This window comes from Lissotriton helveticus, chromosome 3_1, assembly GCF_964261635.1.
Source record: "Lissotriton helveticus chromosome 3_1, aLisHel1.1, whole genome shotgun sequence".
In the NCBI taxonomy this organism is placed as follows: domain Eukaryota; kingdom Metazoa; phylum Chordata; class Amphibia; order Caudata; family Salamandridae; genus Lissotriton; species Lissotriton helveticus.
The window spans coordinates 245,005,474-245,023,235 of record NC_136061.1 but is presented as its reverse complement, the minus strand read 5'-3'; the positions used below and the strand labels follow the sequence as shown (position 1 = coordinate 245,023,235).

The 17,762-nt window shown below is 51.8% G+C and overlaps 1 protein-coding gene and 1 pseudogene across 8 annotated transcripts in view; one reads left to right on the top strand and one right to left on the bottom strand.

The window, feature by feature from the left end:
• NF1 (neurofibromin 1) overlaps window positions 1–17,762 on the bottom strand; it is a 2,143,703-nt gene that overhangs the window by 106,705 nt on the left and 2,019,236 nt on the right. The window lies entirely within an intron of this gene.
• On the top strand, window positions 16,065–17,106 carry LOC144824795 (dehydrodolichyl diphosphate synthase complex subunit nus1 pseudogene; annotated as a pseudogene).

Here is a 17,762-nt window from a genome sequence, read left to right as displayed (position 1 = left end):
GGTGGCTCGGCTCTCCCTGGACTACAGTGCCATGGGCATCAACTCCATCCCCAGATTGTTTTTAGCCATTGTGGCGAAGATGGAGTGTAACAGCGTGAGTGATGACCATGCTAAGAGTAAGTGTAAGTGCTACAGCCGCTACAGGCGCCGGGGAGGAGGGCGGGCGATATGAATGTCAGCAGCCCTACATGCCAAGAACAGATGCATACTGGTAAGTAGCATATTCAGTTTGAGGCATGTGGGCTGCTGAATTCATATCTATAGCATAGAATATATAGCAGTCCCTCCATTAGCGGCGGCCGCCTGTGCCAGCTGCAGCAGTTTGAAAAAGTGTTTTTAGAACAGCCTGCCCTACAGCTGCTAGGAGTGCATATCTACACAGTAGTGTTTTGTAAATGTGTGTGGGGTAGACCATGTGGCTGCTCTACAAATGTCTTCTAAAGGGATATTTCCAAGGAAAGCCATGGAGGCCCCCAACTTGCGGGTGGAGTGGGCTCTTGGGGGGATTGTTAAAGTGCGCTTAGCTTTTTGATAGCAAATCTGAATACACTTAACGATCCACCTGGCTATACCTGCTTTGGAAATGGGATTGCCTTTGTGTTGTGCGGAAAAGGCAACAAAGAGTTGTTTCGTCTTCCTAAAATCCTTGGTCCTATCAATGTAATACATCAAAGCTCTTTTGACGTCAAGAGTGTGGAGCATTCGCTCTGCCACTGTCTCAGGATTTTGGAAGAACACAGGCAGTTCAATAGTCTGATTGATATGGAACTGCGAAACCACCTTTGGAAGAAATTTAGGGTTAGTGCGCAGCACCACCCGGTTGGAGTGAATTTGTATGGATGGCTCTTGTACAGATAGTGCCTGGAGCTCACTAACACGTCGCAGTGACGTAATGGCTATCAGGAAAGCCACTTTCCATGTTAAGAACTGAATCTCGCATGAATGCAGAGGCTCAAAAGGTGGACCCATTAGTCGGGTGAGGACCACATTAAGATTCCATTCAGGAGCAGGTGGGGTCCTGGGAGGAATGACTCGTTTGAGTCCCTCTAGTAAGGCTTTAATGGCAGGCACTCTGAAAAGGGAGAGATGCTGCCTGTTTTGGAGATAAGCCGCTATGACGGATAAATGTATGCGAATGGAAGCATATGCCAGATTGCATTTGTAAAGATGTAACAGATAACAAATGATGTTGTGCGTGGACGCGTCAAGCGGGTTTATGTTGTGGTCCACGCAATAAATGACAAACCGCTTCCATTTAGCTGCATAGCATGCTCTGGTGGTGGGCTTTCTTGCCTCCCGTATGATATCCATGCAGTCTGGAGGCAAGTTGAGGTAGCCAAACTCTAAGACCTCAGGAGCCAGATCGCCAGGTTGAGCTGTTGCGGATCTGGGTGCTGAATGTCGCCATGGCTCTGCGTCAAAAGTCTGGGTGTGAGGTGCAGTCTTTGATGCGGTACCACGGAAAGTTCTAGAAACGTGGTGTACCATGGTTGGCGTGCCCACGTTGGAGCAACTAGGATGAGCGTCATCGAGTGTTACTTTAGCTTTCGTGCCACCAGCGGCATTAGAGGTGCTGGGGGAAGAGCGTACGCAAATTTGCCTGACCAGTTCATCCATATCGCATTGCCTTGCGACTGTGGGTGCGGGAACCTGGAGGCAAAGCTTTGGCATTTGGCATTTTCCCTTGTGGCGAACAGGTCTATCTCTGGATGACCCCATTGCTGGAAGTACGGGCGGAGCACTGATGGATGTAGCTCCCACTTGTGCATTTGGTGGCTGTACCTACTGAGCAGATCCGCCATCTGATTGTCCTTGCCGGGTAGGTGTTCCGCCATGAGGAAGATGTTCCTCTGAATGGCCCACTTCCACATGCTCTGAGCCAGATGAAACAACTGTGGAGAGTGTGTACCTCCCTGCTTCTGAATGTAGTACATGGCCGTCATGTTGTCCGTCCGGATCAACACGACCTTGTTGCACAGATGTACCTTGAATGCCCTCATTGCCATGAAGATTGCCATCAGCTCTAGGTGGTTGATGTGCATCTTCTTTTGCTGCGTTGTCCATAGACCCTGCACTGTGTAGTGGAGTACATGAGCTCCCCAACCCTGGAGAGATGCGTCCGTCGTTAGGATGATCTGTGGCACAGGCTCCCGGAACGGTCGTCCCTTGCAAAGGTTGTGTGGATTCCACCAATGCAGAGAGTTGTATGCACGACCGGTCACCAACACTAGGTCTTTTAACTGTCCGTGAGCCTGATTCCACTGACGTGCTAAGCACTCTTAAGGCGGACGCATATTTAGTCTCGCGTGCGGGACTATGAAGATGCAGGAGGCCATCATGCCTATCAACTGCATGAACACTCGTGCTGGAAGCGAGTGTTGCGGTCTGAATTTCTGTATCAGCAATTGAATGCTGTTGATCCTCACTGAATTTGGCTGCGCCGTGGCTGCCAGAGTGTTTATTGTCGCGCCTAGATACTGCCTCACATGGGCGGGCTGAAGGTGCGACTTTGGATAATTCAGTGAGAATCCCAGATCGTGAAGAAGGTGAATGGTGTGGGACATGTTGGCAGCGCACTGCTGGGCCGACTTTGCTTGGACAAGCCAGTCGTCCAAATAAGGGTAGACGTGCACGTTTTGTCTCCGGAGGTGCGCAGCCACTGTCGCCAGGCACTTTGTGAACACCCTGGGCGCTGTGGTCACTCCGAAAGGGAGGACTTTGAACTGGTAATGCTGATTCTGAATGGTGAATCTGAGGTATTTTCTGTGTGACGGATGTAGTGGAATGTGAAAATATGCATCTTTTAGATCTAATGTTGCGAGTAAATCCCCTTGATTGAGCAACGGAAGAACCTGCTGCAGTGTGAGCATATGAAAGTGTTCTGATAGAATGTACTGGTTTAGGGGACTGAGGTCCAGTATGGGTCTGAGGGACCCGTCTTTCTTTGGGATCAAGAAGTACAGGGAGTACACTCCTGTGCCTCTTTGTTTCACTGGTACGAGTTCGATTGCCCCTTTTTGCAGCATGACGAGCACCTCTCGCTGTAATAAGTGCAAATGCTCTGTGGACATAGGAGGGTGTTTTGGGGGTATGTTGGGTGGAGTGGATGTTAACTCCAGACAATAACCGTACTGGATAAGCTGACCCACCTGTCTGTGGTGATGGATTTCCAGACTGGCAGGAACTGTTGGAGTCTCCCCCCGACTGGTGTTGTATGGTCGGGGGGCAGTGACAAGGAGTCATTGTTTGTTGGCGGCAGAGGATCGGGAGCTGTTGTTTCCACGACATCTGCCTTTGGCGCTGTTTCCGCGATAGCCACCTCTACTTTGCTTGTTGTATGAGGTTTGTGTTCCACTCTTAGTGTACTGTGTTTGCTGGGACAGCTGGCCTCTGGAAACACCTCTATTGCTTGAGCGACGAAAAGAACTACCCCTGAACTGCTGGGACTGGAGAGCCCCCATAGACTTTGCAGTCTCGGTGTCTTTTTTGATTTTATCGAGGGTGGTGTCCACCTCAGGTCCAAATAAGTGATCAGGGTTTACAGGCTGATTTAGGATGGTGGTTTGTATCTCCGGCTTGAACCCGGAGATTCTGATCCAGGCCTGACGCATGTGTTGATGGCCCTGGCCGCGGTGTCCGCCGCGTCCAGTGCACACTTAATAGAAGCATTGGAGATGAGTTTCCCTTCTTGAATGAGCATCTCTGCTGCCTCCTTATATTCATCTGGCAAGTGTTGTAACAGGGTTTCAAGGGTATCGTAATGTGCCCTGTCATATCTGGCCAAGAGTGCCTGAGTGTTAGAAATGCGCCAGATATTGGCTGCTTGAGCCGCCACCCTCTTCCCTGATGTTTCTAGCACTTTAGATTACTTGTCAGGGGGAGGAGCATCACCAGTAGTCTGTGAATTTGCCCTCTTCCGGGCATTAGAAACAACTAGAGAGTCCAACGGCAACTGGCCCTTGATGTAGGTAGGGTCGCCAGGCGCCGGCTTGTACTTTTTTTCAATTCTTGGGTTTATAACCCTGGCACGTGTGCGTTCTTTAAAAATGTCTGCAGCATGCTTCAGGACCCCCTTCAACATAGGTAGAGTCTTTATGGTCTTTTCAGAGGTGGAAAAGGTGTCAAACAGAAAGTCCACTTCAATAGGGTCAGCATGGAACTGGACGTCATGATTTTTGGCTGCCCTCTCAATAAGCGCATTAAATGCAGCAGAGTCCTCAGTAGGTGAGGGTTTGACAGTATACACTTGAGTGTCTGGGGCAGTTTGTGGATCCCCTGGGTCCGCAGCATCTGCCCATTTATCATGTTGATCTTCAGGATCAGTGTCGGCAGGGTAGTTGTACTCATCATAGTCACCTTCCCCAGCCTCCACATCTGAGTAAGTGGGCGAGATTGGGGCAGTGTCCTGACCACGTGGAGTTATTAGTTCAACAAGAACGGGGGACTCCGTGGAATCCTTCTTCTTCTTTAAAGGAATTGTGTAGGACTCCAAAGGCTGTGCTGGTCTGATCTTTCGCTTGTAAATGGAAAGTTTACCGGTGTCGGCGTCGATAAATTGTTCCGACTGCTCCTCCAGCAGGGGTTGTTGATGCTTTGTGCCTACAACTGCAGGGGTAGGCTTCGGCCCCGTGGTCACCTTCATGGACGCCTCGATGACCTTTTTGGGTGCGAACGCCTTCGGCGCCACTTTCGGCGGCAGCGTGAACTGAATCGGCGCCGTCGACTTTTGCGGTTTGGCGGCAGGCTTCGGCGTGGAAGGATCCTTCGGATCGACAGCGGAAGCCTTGTCTTTGATGCGTTTTAATGAGTCCGACACCTGCTTTGTGAAGGATTCGGACGGCTGCGTCGACTCGACAGGTGCCTGCGAGCCACCACCATGCGCGGACTCGAGGGTCGCAGTACTTTTGGCCTTTTCTGGCCGACGCGCAGGATCGACAACCTTTGTAGTTCCGAGTCCTTTGTCTGTGTCGATGGCCCTCGGCGCCGAAGTCTTCGGGTCGACGACCATGACAAGCGCTTTTGGTGTCCCATTCTTCGGCTCGACGCTCTTGAGCGACTTCACCGGCTCGACAACCTTCTTTGGCTTGGTATGCACTGACAGGTTAGAAGACGTGGAGCCGACCAGGGCGACAGGCGCTTTCTGTTTCGACGGCGCCTCTATTACTTTTGGTTTTGTCGAGACCGAAGCTTTCACTTTCGGTTTCGATTTGACCAATGGCGGCTCCGTAGAAGTGTCCGTAGCCGGGCCCGGAGGCGAGACCGTGGAACTCGGTGCAAGATCTTGGGTAAGGCCATGCGGCGATCCCTCGACCTGAGCCGTATATATAGTTTGAACGGGGCATAGCTCCTCGCTTGAGCTATCTTCCGTGGCCCCATAGGCCTGATCGTCGTCTCCTACCTCGTCGACGATTTCTTCTGCATCGAGCATTTCTACGTCTGCGTCGTAGTTGGAGTCGATCTCTGCCGCTGGATTGGAAATCGGCTCTTGATCTTCCTGCTTGTCTGCCTCTTCTCCTTCGGTATCGAAAATGTTCACCGGGTCAGGTGCCGTCTGCTGGGCCTCCTGGCGCGCCACGCGCCGAAGTCGAATCGTCTTCTTGGAGCGGAAACGAGAACAAGCCATACAGTTGGCTTCATCGTGATCCGGCGACAGGCACTTGTTGCACACCGGGTGGACGTCGATGTGGGGATACTTCGAGTTGCACACGGGGCACCTTTTGAACGGGCTCCGTTCCATGATGGTTCGTCGAATCAGTCTGGTTGCGTCGACTGGGCCTCGAGCACCGAAGAGCCACGCGACTCCTCAGGACATCCGACTTGGGAACTGAGCCGGAACAGAGCTGGGCATCGAACGCAAGACAATACCGACGATATAGGAAGGCCTTCGGCCCGAAAAGAAAGTTTCTATTGAATCCGAACTAGAGTGATCCAATATGCATCCGAACCCAATGGCGGAAAAAAACAATCTGGGGATGGAGTCGATGCCAATGCGCACTGTAGTCCAGGGGAGGAGCCACCTATCTCGTGATACTTCGAAGACTCTTCCAGGACAACAATGTGCAATCATCCGGACCCAACACTAGGCGGCGATCTATGCTATAGATATGAATTCAGCAGACCACATGCCTCGAACCTATAGTAATGTAGCAGCTCTTCAAATTGTGGAAATTGTTTCACCCGCAGATTGTTTTAATTTACCAGAGGCACTGCCACGTTCATTTGCCATGAGGAATTGGGATTAATACATCTGGAAGACGTAATTGGGCTTGCTCCACTGATGCTATGGATCAAGAGGTTGGGGAAATCAGAGGCGGGCTGGTGAGAACTTTTATTACTGATCGCCTCACACTTGATAAAGTAGAGAGGATTTCCTGGTTCATTTACCTAAGGGAAAACGTCTGAGGACATAGGTTTATTGGAGATGTCTCCTATCCCACAAATAGTAACCCCTAGTTGTAAAAAAACATTTAAAGAGCGATACCTTGATCATCGCATTAAGCTACAGTTGGAGAGGGCTCAGCTTGAGGAGACGGTAGTCCGATATTTGTTGGCGTCAACTACAAGTGGTATGGAACCCTACGAAGAATAGATTAGGAACCACACTCACCGTTTTGATCTTACTCTTTTTAGATTATGCACAGTGCACTTTAAGGTTGCCTTTCCTGTGCAACATGATCTTTCCCCGTGCCAAAGTTTCTAAATAATACACAAACACCTTTATAATCTTTTATTCACTTTACTCTGCCGCATAGACCTCTTTTTTGGTCCCCATACTATTCTGCGCTAATCTAAGACAATATTAGGTTGGTATGGTGTTTTTGTAGCAACTTGGCACAGCAGATATCTGCCATGCCATTATAAACTTTATAAGAATGCCACTTGTAATCAGGAAGTGGTACAAAGCGCTATATATTTGATCTTAGTCTGTTACTATGTATTGAATATGGTGGATTATTTTTGCTACTCTTGACTAGTTTAATTGAACAAGTTAGTTACCTTCTGTAACAATTTATCTGTAAGAGACATATATTAGATACAGCTTCCCTACCCAAGAATTAACCCCAGGCGTCAGACTGGATTTGACGAATTTCTTCTCAGCAGTACCCCTGCACACTGGTAGGTGGAGTCAGTTGACTCTGCGTTCATCGTCGGTGTCGTGATCGCTGGGATGACTTTGCGGTATCTACTTGGACAACGCCCCTGCACGCTGACGTCAGTTCTTTAACACAACATTCCTCGCCAGAAGCGCAGAGCCATGCAAGACACTGACCACTAGTGCACAAAACTAGGGCCCTGAAAAGGAGCCCCTTACTCTAGAAGTCAGTTCTCAGAACGGGGAGGATGAGTGGGGCGGTAAGGAATCTATAACTAATATATGTCTCTTACAGATATGTTGTTACCAAAGGTAAGTAACTTGTTCAACTGAAAGACTATTAGTTATAGATATCGTACTTTAGAATAGATACCCCAGCAATACCAACCCCGGAGGTGGGTCTCCAAACTAAGTTCACACCAGAAAGACCAAGAGAACTGAAAGGCCAAAGAAGCCATCGCTCCGGACTTGGTGTAGGTGTTACTTACCTTCGGTAACGATGTATCTAGTAGAGACGATTCTAGCCGCAGATTCCTTAACGTAGAATAATCCCCAGGCGCGAGACTGGATCCGTAAAATGGTTGCCAGAGCATCCCTGGGCGCCGGGGAGACGTCTTCACGCGACCCGGCCCAGGTGTTGTCCACGTAAGTGGCGTCAGCCAGGTCACATAAGTCCCTACGTCCGTTTTCTTTGGAGAACTTTTCGGCGCCACAACGTGGAGCCATCAGTTAGAGTATAGGAACTGAGTGCGAAAAGCAGAAGAATTGGACAAAGGGCATGGTAAGGGGCAGTGCCAGACACTGCAGTACCCATTATATAAATAACAGAGCACAGCCCTGAGCAGCAACCCTGTCAGCACAGAGATAGCCCCCCCAGGGGACAAGGAACATATGAAAGAATGTCACGACAACATACAGCAGGACTACCACCCCAACCGAGAACAATGAAGGGGGACCAATCCGGGACAAACAAGGAACTGCAAGACTCCAAGACAGCCCCATCACAGAGAGTGACAACCCCCATAAGGAACAAGGGCAGAGGTCCGGCCCAAAAAATTCCAACCTAGAGGATAGCGGAGGGGTCAGAACCCCTAGAAATGAAAGGGGGGGTAGAGGCCGGCTCCACCCTGGAGAAACTAGAGCACAAGGGCCCCGAAGTACCCATTACCCTACCCTCCAATGTGCCAAAAGGGAGGAAGGAAACACAAACAGGACGAACACCCTGCCAGAAAGAGCGACAGAATGCACTCACTGAAGACATAGCCACCCACTGGGAGGCGAAGGCAGAAGATAAAGCCAAAGGTCCTCGCAGAACGGGGAGGAAGGGTGGGCCGTGAAAGAATCTGTGGCTAGAATTGTCTCTACCAGATATATCGTTACCGAAGGTAAGTAACTCGTACATCTGATAGAGACTACTAGTCGCAGGTTCCTTAACATAGAATAGATACCCTAGCCATACCCAGAGGAGAGGAGGGTCTAATAGGGGACCTCCCCCACCTGGACGCAACGGAGATTCCCACAGGGGATGAGTCCAACAGACAGGGTGAAGAGCCCCATCACCCCAGCAAGGGGAACCCCTTCATCCAGAAGACCACCGACCCCAAAGGGGACTTGGGAAAACAAGAAAGAGGGAGCCCGTCCTCACTCAGCAGGAGAAACAAGGGCAAGGCGAAAGAAGGCCAGAGCATCCCACGCCCATACAGGGTAAAAAAGAATCTCCACCCAAGGCCCAGGCAATGAAGAGGAGCAACAAGAAAGAAGAGCAACCTAGAGACTCCAAGGAGAAGAGGTAGAGCAAAGGCAAGCCCCCCCCTACCGGGAACACACCCAGTGAAGAGGGCAGCCAAGCCTAGCACAGCCAGAAGGCACTAGACCAGACAGAACGGCGCCGTCAGCTATAAGCAGGCGGAAGCAGAAACAGTAGCCCAAGGCTACCCAGGAGGAACCGTCCAACGCTCCGCAGGGACAGACTGTGCCCAAGAGAGGGACAAGGTACTCAAGAACCATCACATCCCCCCAGGGAGGAGCGATAGAACAGAGGGAAGAGCCCACTGGAAGAAGCATGCAAGGCAGGGATGACCGTCCCACTAAGCACCAAGAAGGAGCCAGACGCAGAGAACACCACGGAACGATGCACTCAGGGCAAGCCAGACGCCAGACGAAGACAGAGAGCAAGAAGGCGAAGAAGGGTCTGGACACATCCCAGAGAGGAGTCCGCAGACACGGCCCAAAAAGAAGTGGAACTGGACAGAGCTACGACGCCAATCCGCTGACAGCAGGCCAGACTAGGGTAACAGCGCAGCGACCCCAGAGAAGGACACCCCAGGGCACGACTCAAGCCATCAGCAAGAGGATTGCACCTGTAACACACCGCAACGCCAAGGAGAGTAGAGGCCCGAAGGCGACCACTGCTCCTCAGCACATGACAGAGCAATATGACAGCTACCACTACCCCACATAGGGCATTTTACGTCCCAATACATGGGAACCCGCTTAGGAAAAAACTCTGCAGCAGAGGACAACAGAAAAGACCTGCTGCAAAAACCCACAGAAGGCTTGTCAAGCAGCCAAGGAGAAAGGAACAGAAGTCCTAGTCTCAGGGCCGGCATGGGTCAGAAAACCCATAGCAAAACCACACAGTCCAGAAGGGCCTGCCAGCAGCCAACAGAACCACAGTCCCAACAAGGAGGACTTGAGTGCACATGAAGCACACAAAACACACAACTTGGACGGCCCGCCCCAACGGAAGAACACCTCTCAAAAAAACAGATCAACTCACAGGTCACTGAGGGGGAGAAGGAGGAGGAGGAGGAGGCCGTAGCCCTGCCAAGAACCTCTGAATTGCCGAATCCGCAGGGGTGTGGAACAAAAGGGCGCCATCGAAATGAAGGTCCACCAGGCGTTCTCGAACCAAGCATGGCGACGAAGTGCGACCGAAGAAGCCATGGCAAGACCAAGCACTTCAGAGATGTCCAGAGCGTAGTGAAGAATAAACGCCGCCAGCTTTCGGCCATCCAACATATGGTGCCTCAAATCCACAGGCACCCTCCTGAGAAGCGGCCAACATAAGACACTACACCGATTCCCACAAGCAAGAAGTGGCCCTAGCCAAAACACACAGAGTGTTAAGGGCCCGCAGAGCCGCACCGGATGAGGCGAATATATTGCGCCCCCAGGAGTCCAGCTAGCGGGCCTCCCGGGACGGGGGAAGACAACAGCGGTGGCAGAGATGGAAAGGCATTCTGCAAAAGAGGGCCTCTGGTAGAGGGGTGGAGGGAAAGACACACCGGATCACATGGCGCCGGAAGGTGGCAGTGCAGAAGATGTTGGGGCAGCGGGTCCCCTGTGGCGGGACGGCCCCAAGTCCCCAAGAGAGAAGAATGGAGCGAGCCATCGAAGGGACGCAGCAGCACCCTACCACCAGAGCCCTGATGGAGAACCTCCAGAAGATGATCTGCAGGGAAATAGGCAGTTGGATCACCCATGCGCAAAATCTCCACAGACGTGGTAACAGCGCGAGCAAAGCAATCACCCACATCCGTAGGGCCTCGCGGTGGAGAAAGCGGCTCCTCAGTAGGTGACGGCTGCAGGATAAGGCAGCCGTCCCCCAAGCCAACCGGAGGAAGGAAGGGCTTGGTCCGGAAAGGAGGAGAGCGACCGAGGAATAGGGGACCTGCGGCGCCTCCGGCGAAGACTGCGGCGAGGAGCTGTGATTAGACGAAGTCGGGGCAAAAAGCCACGACGCGGCGGCCCGTCTCCAGCGAGGATAACACCAGCAAGCGTCAAACCTCTGGAGAAGAGGAGGCGTCCGAGGACGAGTCAACGGCCGACGTCGGCCTGGCGCCGAAGAGTCCGCAATCTGAGGCAGGACATTGTCATCCAACGCCAGGGGAGACGCTGGAACGACCTCCGTCACAGCGCTCAACGTAGGGGGCTGGGCCAGAGCCACGGCGCCGAAGGAACTGCACCGGAAAGGCGTCGACCCGACCTCCGACCTCCGACGAGGCAGCCACCTGCGTGGAGGGGCGAGAGGTACCCGGGGAGGAACGAGGAGTCCCCACCAGCCTCGGTCAGTGACGGGACAAGAAGGGCCCTCCGCCAGCCCCTGTGGCGCCGCCAGGGATGAGGCCACACCCTGTCCCGAGGGCCGAGTGGGACTCGGGGTGCGACCCGAGTCCCGGTAACCTACCGCGACACCACAGGGACTCCCGTGGGAGTTTGCGGCGAAGCAGAGGCGCCATGGTCCGGAGGAGGGACCCTTGAAGGGCCACACCCCAACGGCACCACATCCTCCGAACCTGGACCCGAACCAGTTGGCGCCGTGGCTGGAGCCACCGGTGATGCCGCAGAGGGCCCCGCACACTGCAAGGGATCCTCTGACGCCCCAGGAGGGGAAGGAGAAGCCAGCGAGAATCTGGGCTCTAGTCGCCCCCACACCGGGAAACGGCGGATAGGGGGACGACACGTGTGGCCGCATCACCCGCGGAGACCCCATGCCCGACAGGCTGGGAACCAACCCTTGGGAACAAGCTACGACACTTACCGACAGGTGAGCGCAGCTCTTAACGCCTGGGGAAAGGACGATGCAGAAGCCGGAGGCGACTGTTCCTAAAACTCTCCGCAGGGGCCAGGCGTGAGACGATGCTGACCTGGACATGCGAGCTGAGAGAAGTTTCATCCGGCGCACCCGCCGGGACTTCAGTTTCATCTGCTGGCACGCCTCACAATCAGTGGAGTCGTGGGGTTCCCCCAACCACCACATGCAGATGGGATGAGGATCCGTTGCCAACATCTGGTGCGCACAAGACGAGCACTTCTTAAACCCCGAAGGCATAGGCACAATGTTCCCACACACACGCAAGAAGTGAAAGGAAAAGGCCCGAACAGTCCCGGAGCACGATCTGGATCCGTGTTGCACGCGGTAAAGGTAAAACCTGACATAGGCGCGCTGGGGTGGGACTTATGTGACCTCGTTGACATCACATACGCAAACAACACCAGGGCGGAGTCGTGTGTGGCCGTCCCCCCGGTGCACAGGGATGCTGTGGCAAAAAATTTCCGGATCCAGTCTCACACCTGGGGATAATTCTACATTAAGGAATCTGCGGCTAGTAGTCTCTATCAGATTATCCAGGCAGTGATGTTTAGTGAATGTGTGCAGTGATACCCATGTGGCTGCCTGGCAGATATCACAGAGAGGGACTCCATGTTCCAAAGCAGTAGTCGCTGCCGTCGCCCTGTGGAATGGGGGCGCAGTCCCACCGGAGGCTCCTTTTTCACCAGGGAGCAAGGCACCAGGGAGCAACAGATCTTAATGCAAATAACGACCCATTGAGAGATGGTTCGTTTTTGCACAGCCCAACCTTTCTTGGCGCCCACATAGCCAAAAAAGAGTTGATCGTCCACCCAGAATTGTTTTGTGCGATCCAGATTAACTGATAATGCACATTTTGGATCCAGACAGTGGAGTCTCTCCTCCTCCTTGGAAGGATGCGGGGCCAGGAAGAAGGTGGGCAAAGTGATGGTCTGTCCTAAGTGGAAAGAGGAAACCACTTTCGGAAGAAAAGAAGGTCTAGTTCGAAGAACAACCTTGTCTGGATGGACAGCAAGGAAAAGAGGTTTAGAAGACAGAGCCTGAATCTCACTCACCCTGCGAGCAGAGGTGATGGGAACCATAAAACAAGCATTTACAATGCAATGGTTTCGCCTTTTGAAAAGTTTGAGCTATTGGCATTGTAAATGACAAAATTTGTATTTATGTGTTGGTTTTGAAAATAAATAAATAAATGGCATTGTCATTTACAATGCCAATAGCTTAATCTCTTGCAAATGGGGCAGGGCCATGACGAAGTTGTTGCTTTTGAGTAACTACACCGATTTTCAAGAAAATGATATAATGTTACACTTAATTACATAAAATAGGGACCCGCCATTTAACGCTTTATTTTTAGCCCAAAATGATTCCAGCGCAGTACAAGATTGTCAAAATAGCTGCTGACGCTCTGGTTGTTCTCATTGTTTTCACGCACTCTCGCTATAATGGTGTTGCGAACTGCAGCGTAATAATTATGTGATCTGGCGTAATTTTCATACCAATTCCTGAAATGACAATGCTGTTAAAATGTCGGCCGGGCCTAGTTGTTACCAATGGTCAAAATCAAGTCCAGCCTTCCCATTACTCGCTCTTTAGGTGTGCTCGGAGATTTCACTAGTCGCCATCTTGTAAATGCTGGTTGACGTGGGGCAGGAGCCGAGAGTGCCGACCCATGTGTCAAGAGTCACAGTGGCCGCACACATGCAGCCTGCAAACGTCACTGTCTGGAAAAATGGTTGTCATTGAAATGGGTACCCCGCTAACTACGACCTGGCTAGCGCCTAGAGGCATTCAGCTGAACAGGCGCTCGATAAGTAAGTTGCCAGAAGTGCTCCGTGGCGTGCACCCGCAAGCACAGTTTACGAGACTGTTGTTCCAAATGTTTTGTGGCAGGCCGGTTGTGCGGTTTGATTTACACTACATTAGCGTCCCGGGGTTTCCAGGCTCCAGTGTCTGCAGGAGAGGCGGGTACTGGACCTCATAGTTAGCTGTTGCTCTTGTCTAACTTTAAATTACTTGAGGGATTCTCCCTGCAAAATAAGAACTTTCTAAATAGTGCTCCAAACCGCTCTCCTGCCGCTTCTACGCACTGTAAATAGCAGGTGTTCCGGTCACCCCATGTAACAGGATCAGTTTGCCGACCTCAGAAGGATGAGAGGCATACCTGGGAAGTGATCCTGTGTCTAGCATGCTATGTAGAAGTTTCTGCGGCGCGGGCATTAACCCATTGAGCTCTCTGCACCTTGAAGAGCTTGAGGGCTGCACAGGACCAGGGCACACGTCCCCTAAGGCCGCACTAAGGGCTGCTCTGACAACAACTCTGCACTAATCCGATTAGTATCAGCACTTTAAAACCACAGGCACTCCGGGGAGAGGAGGGGGCGGCAGAGGAGGGGAGAGAGAGGGAAAATAAAGAGCGGGAAGGGGAGTGATAGAGAAGGAGGGAAGGAAGGGAGGAGAGAGGTTAATAAAGAGCTAGGAGACATTGTAAAACAAGCGGTGCAGCACTAGGGAGCCTGGAGGAATCCAACCAAATGCTGCCCACGATAACAAACGTGCCATGAAGCTTGATATTGGATGTTTCATATAAGCGTCTATAGCCTGCCCTCAGGCAATCTAGGTCTCTTGAAGAGGCTCCCTCACTGGTCACTGCAGAGCACGTGTGGATGGGTGGAAAGGCAACAAACCCACCCCCGCCATTGTACAGGGGATATCAGAGGCCAGGCCCTTGGCCACAGGCTTCACCAAGGGGCGGTTTCTCACAGGCAGGAACCAGCCCGCTCCAGAGAGCGAAACAGAACCGCCCCCCTGTACAACTTAAGTTGGAGGGCAGGTAAAATAATGAGATGATACTAACACAAAATATGCCGCGCCAGACCATATATTTTTCCATTTCTTGCTGCATAATTTAGCATCCCTGTCCTATAATTTGGCCCTCCTCTGCCGTTCTCTGGAATTCTAGTGTCCCTGCTCATGTTTCAGTGTTCGATTTGTTTGGATCATTGAAGCCTGTGCTGCTAATTGTAATAAGTATCTCTGCTATGAATTGGTGAGTTTCTTGATAAAAAAAGATTTTGCCTTCAAAATGCAGCACGGTTTAGGGGAATAAAAGGCGAGCCACTTTTATTCAAACAATTTGTTTGCATCTCTGGGGTCGTTCGGTAGAATCCAGGGACATAGTTTAGGTTTTCTGCTGGATGGAAAATCATTTTTTTTCAGTGGCACATAGACCTGGCAGAGCAAGCACTGCCTTGACTTGGTCTTCAGATGGTTTGCCTCAAGCTTTTAATGTCTTATCAAGCATGTGCAGGCGCGACTCTGGGGGGGGGGGATGGGGGGGCGGTGTCGCTGCAAACGTCCCCGGCTCCTGAGGAGGAAGCGCCAACTCCATCCTGGCTCATTAATGCCAAAGGACCCGATTACGGCGGGAGATCCCCGAATTTACGCGAAAACCCGGCTTTCTTTTGGCTGTTTCCCGCCTCTCTTTCAGGAGAAATCAACGAGGCAAACACATTTTCTCGACCAGTTTTTTTAAATTCTCAATCCTTCCTCTTTTAGAATGATGTGTGTCAGGCTTAGTATTCTATTGTTGTTTTTTTTTTCTTTTTGCAGTTTTCTATAGCGCGAACTCGCCACGACGGTATCACAGCGATGATACACACATGAGCACCATTTGCATTACATTACAGACAGACACTTCATTTAAGACATGGGGTGATTAAGTGAGTTGCTCAAAATCACAGGCTGCTTGAGCCTCCCGCTAGACTCGAACCTGGTTCCGCAGCTTCAAAGTCGGCAACTCTTGCCGTTAAGCCACGTGTTCTCCCGAATGTCGGCCGGTAAACATTACCAAATCCAAGAGGCGGAAGGAGAGGCCGGGAAACACCACGCAGAGTAGTCGCAGAAGGAGCAGGCTGGCAGACGAGAGGATCAAACAGAAAACTGACAGCCGCGTGTCAGAAAAGAGAGAGGGCAGGCAGACAAAGAGTGCATTAATGGACATATGGACGGTGGGAATTAGGACTGACTGTCAAAGACTTACTGAGAGTCTGGGGGAGGGGAGACTGGGGAAAGAAGCGTGCCAAGTGGGACTGAATGACGGGGAACACCCTCCAGCGATCAATACAGATCAGACTACGCATAAGGATATACCACAGAGGAGGGGGGATGAGTATTGACTAACGAGAGACGGCATAAAAAATAGCTCATAGCTGTGGATGAGAACGCGAGCTAGGATTTCACTGCTTTGAAAACACACACCTAGAGTTGTGCTCCTGTGAGACTCTGTGACGGTGTCAAACAGGGGCGGCTGGAGACATTTGAAAGTGGTAGGGCGTAAATACTGCACTGTGGCGATAGAACAAGCCCGAACCACTTATGGGGGGTTCCGGGGTTCTCCTCCGAGAACATTTTGAAAACAAGTCAGGTCAGATCAATGCCAACTGCGGCGTTGGCATTGATCAGCTGGCGCTTCCTTCGGTGACCTGGGAGCCCGTGCGAGGAGTGTGGGCGGTCTCGGGCAATGCTGCCCTAAAGGATACCTACGCTCTTGCCATGGCGGCGCTCCTCGCGCTGGGCTGGCAGCTGCTGCACGCGCTGCTGCTGGCCTGGCGGGCGCTCTGCAGCCGGGGCTGGGCGCGAGGGCTCGTGCGGGTGGCGACTGCCCTGCTTGTGCCGGGTGCGCTGGGATTTCGGCTGCTTCATGGGGATGGCGGCAGGGCAGTGCCCGGCAGGAAACGGGGACCCAAGGCGCTACGATTCGAGAACGGGCACAAGCTGCCAGAGAAGCTGCCGCTTCACGTGGGGCTTTTGGTAGAGGAAGAGGAGCAGAGTTTCCCGGACATGGCAAGCTTGGTGCTGTGGTGCGTGGCCGTGGGCATCTCCTACGTGAACGTCTACGACAGCCAAGGAATATTCAAGCGGAACAACGGCAGGTTGATGGATGAAATTTTGAAACAACAGCAGGAGCTCCTTGGCCTCGACTGTTCTAAGTATTCTGTGGAGTTTGCCGATAACAGTAACAACAAAGCAGTGCAAGCACTAAAGTCGCGAACAACGGTAAAGATGCTATCCTCCGATGACGGAGAGGGAGATATTGTGCGAGCTGCTCAAAACTTTTGCCAATTGGTATCCCAGCAACAAAGAAGACCGACAGATATGGATGTAGATGTATTAGACAATTTACTACAAAGTAATAAAGGTTTTCCTGACCCTGATTTAATATTGAAGTTTGGTTCTGTGGACAGCATATTGGGCTTCTTACCGTGGCACATCAGATTGACTGAGATCATTTCTTTGCCTTCGCATCTAAGCATCAGCTATGATGACGTCAACTCTGCCCTGCGTCGCTATGCCGGCTGTGAACAGCGTTTGGGGAAGTAACCGCCATCAGAGAGACTCTAACCCTGGCTGCCATGGACAGGACACTATGTTTCTGATGTTTACACATTTGTTCCATTCGAGCCCAATGCTATGGCCATTATAATTTATCAAAAACTAAATAAAGTGTCTTACCTTCCTTCCTTCCAAAAAAAAAAGAAAACAAGTCAGGTCCGGGACCGGCAGCCAATCACCGCGCGGCCCGGGGAATGACGTCACAGGGGTGTCCCGGGCCGGCAGCCAATCACAGCGTGGCCCGGGACACACGGCAACAAGGGGCGGGACTTAAAAAAAAGAGTCAGAAACGCCCACGATTCGCGTTCTGACCGGGCAAAAGTGATTGACAACGATGTCTTCCAATGGCTAGCCTCCATTTATGGAGCTAGCCAATGGAAGACAGAGGCGGGACAAAGCCCCATACTGTAGGATCATAAGATTTCGCCCTGGGCGGAGCACTGCTTCGCAGTGCTACGGCCAGGACGAAACCTAAACAGTCTTTAAGGCCAAGATACGGAGAGGACAATTATGTAGTGGCTCGAAAGGAGCACACACAAGGTAAGTTAAGGCCAGATTCAAGTCCCACTGGGGCTTTATGAAAGGAATAGGAGGAAAGAGGTGAGTAAAGCCCTGAGGAACCTATTTACAATAGAAGACTTGAAAAGAGAAGGCTGATCAGGAAGGCAAAGAAAGGCCAAA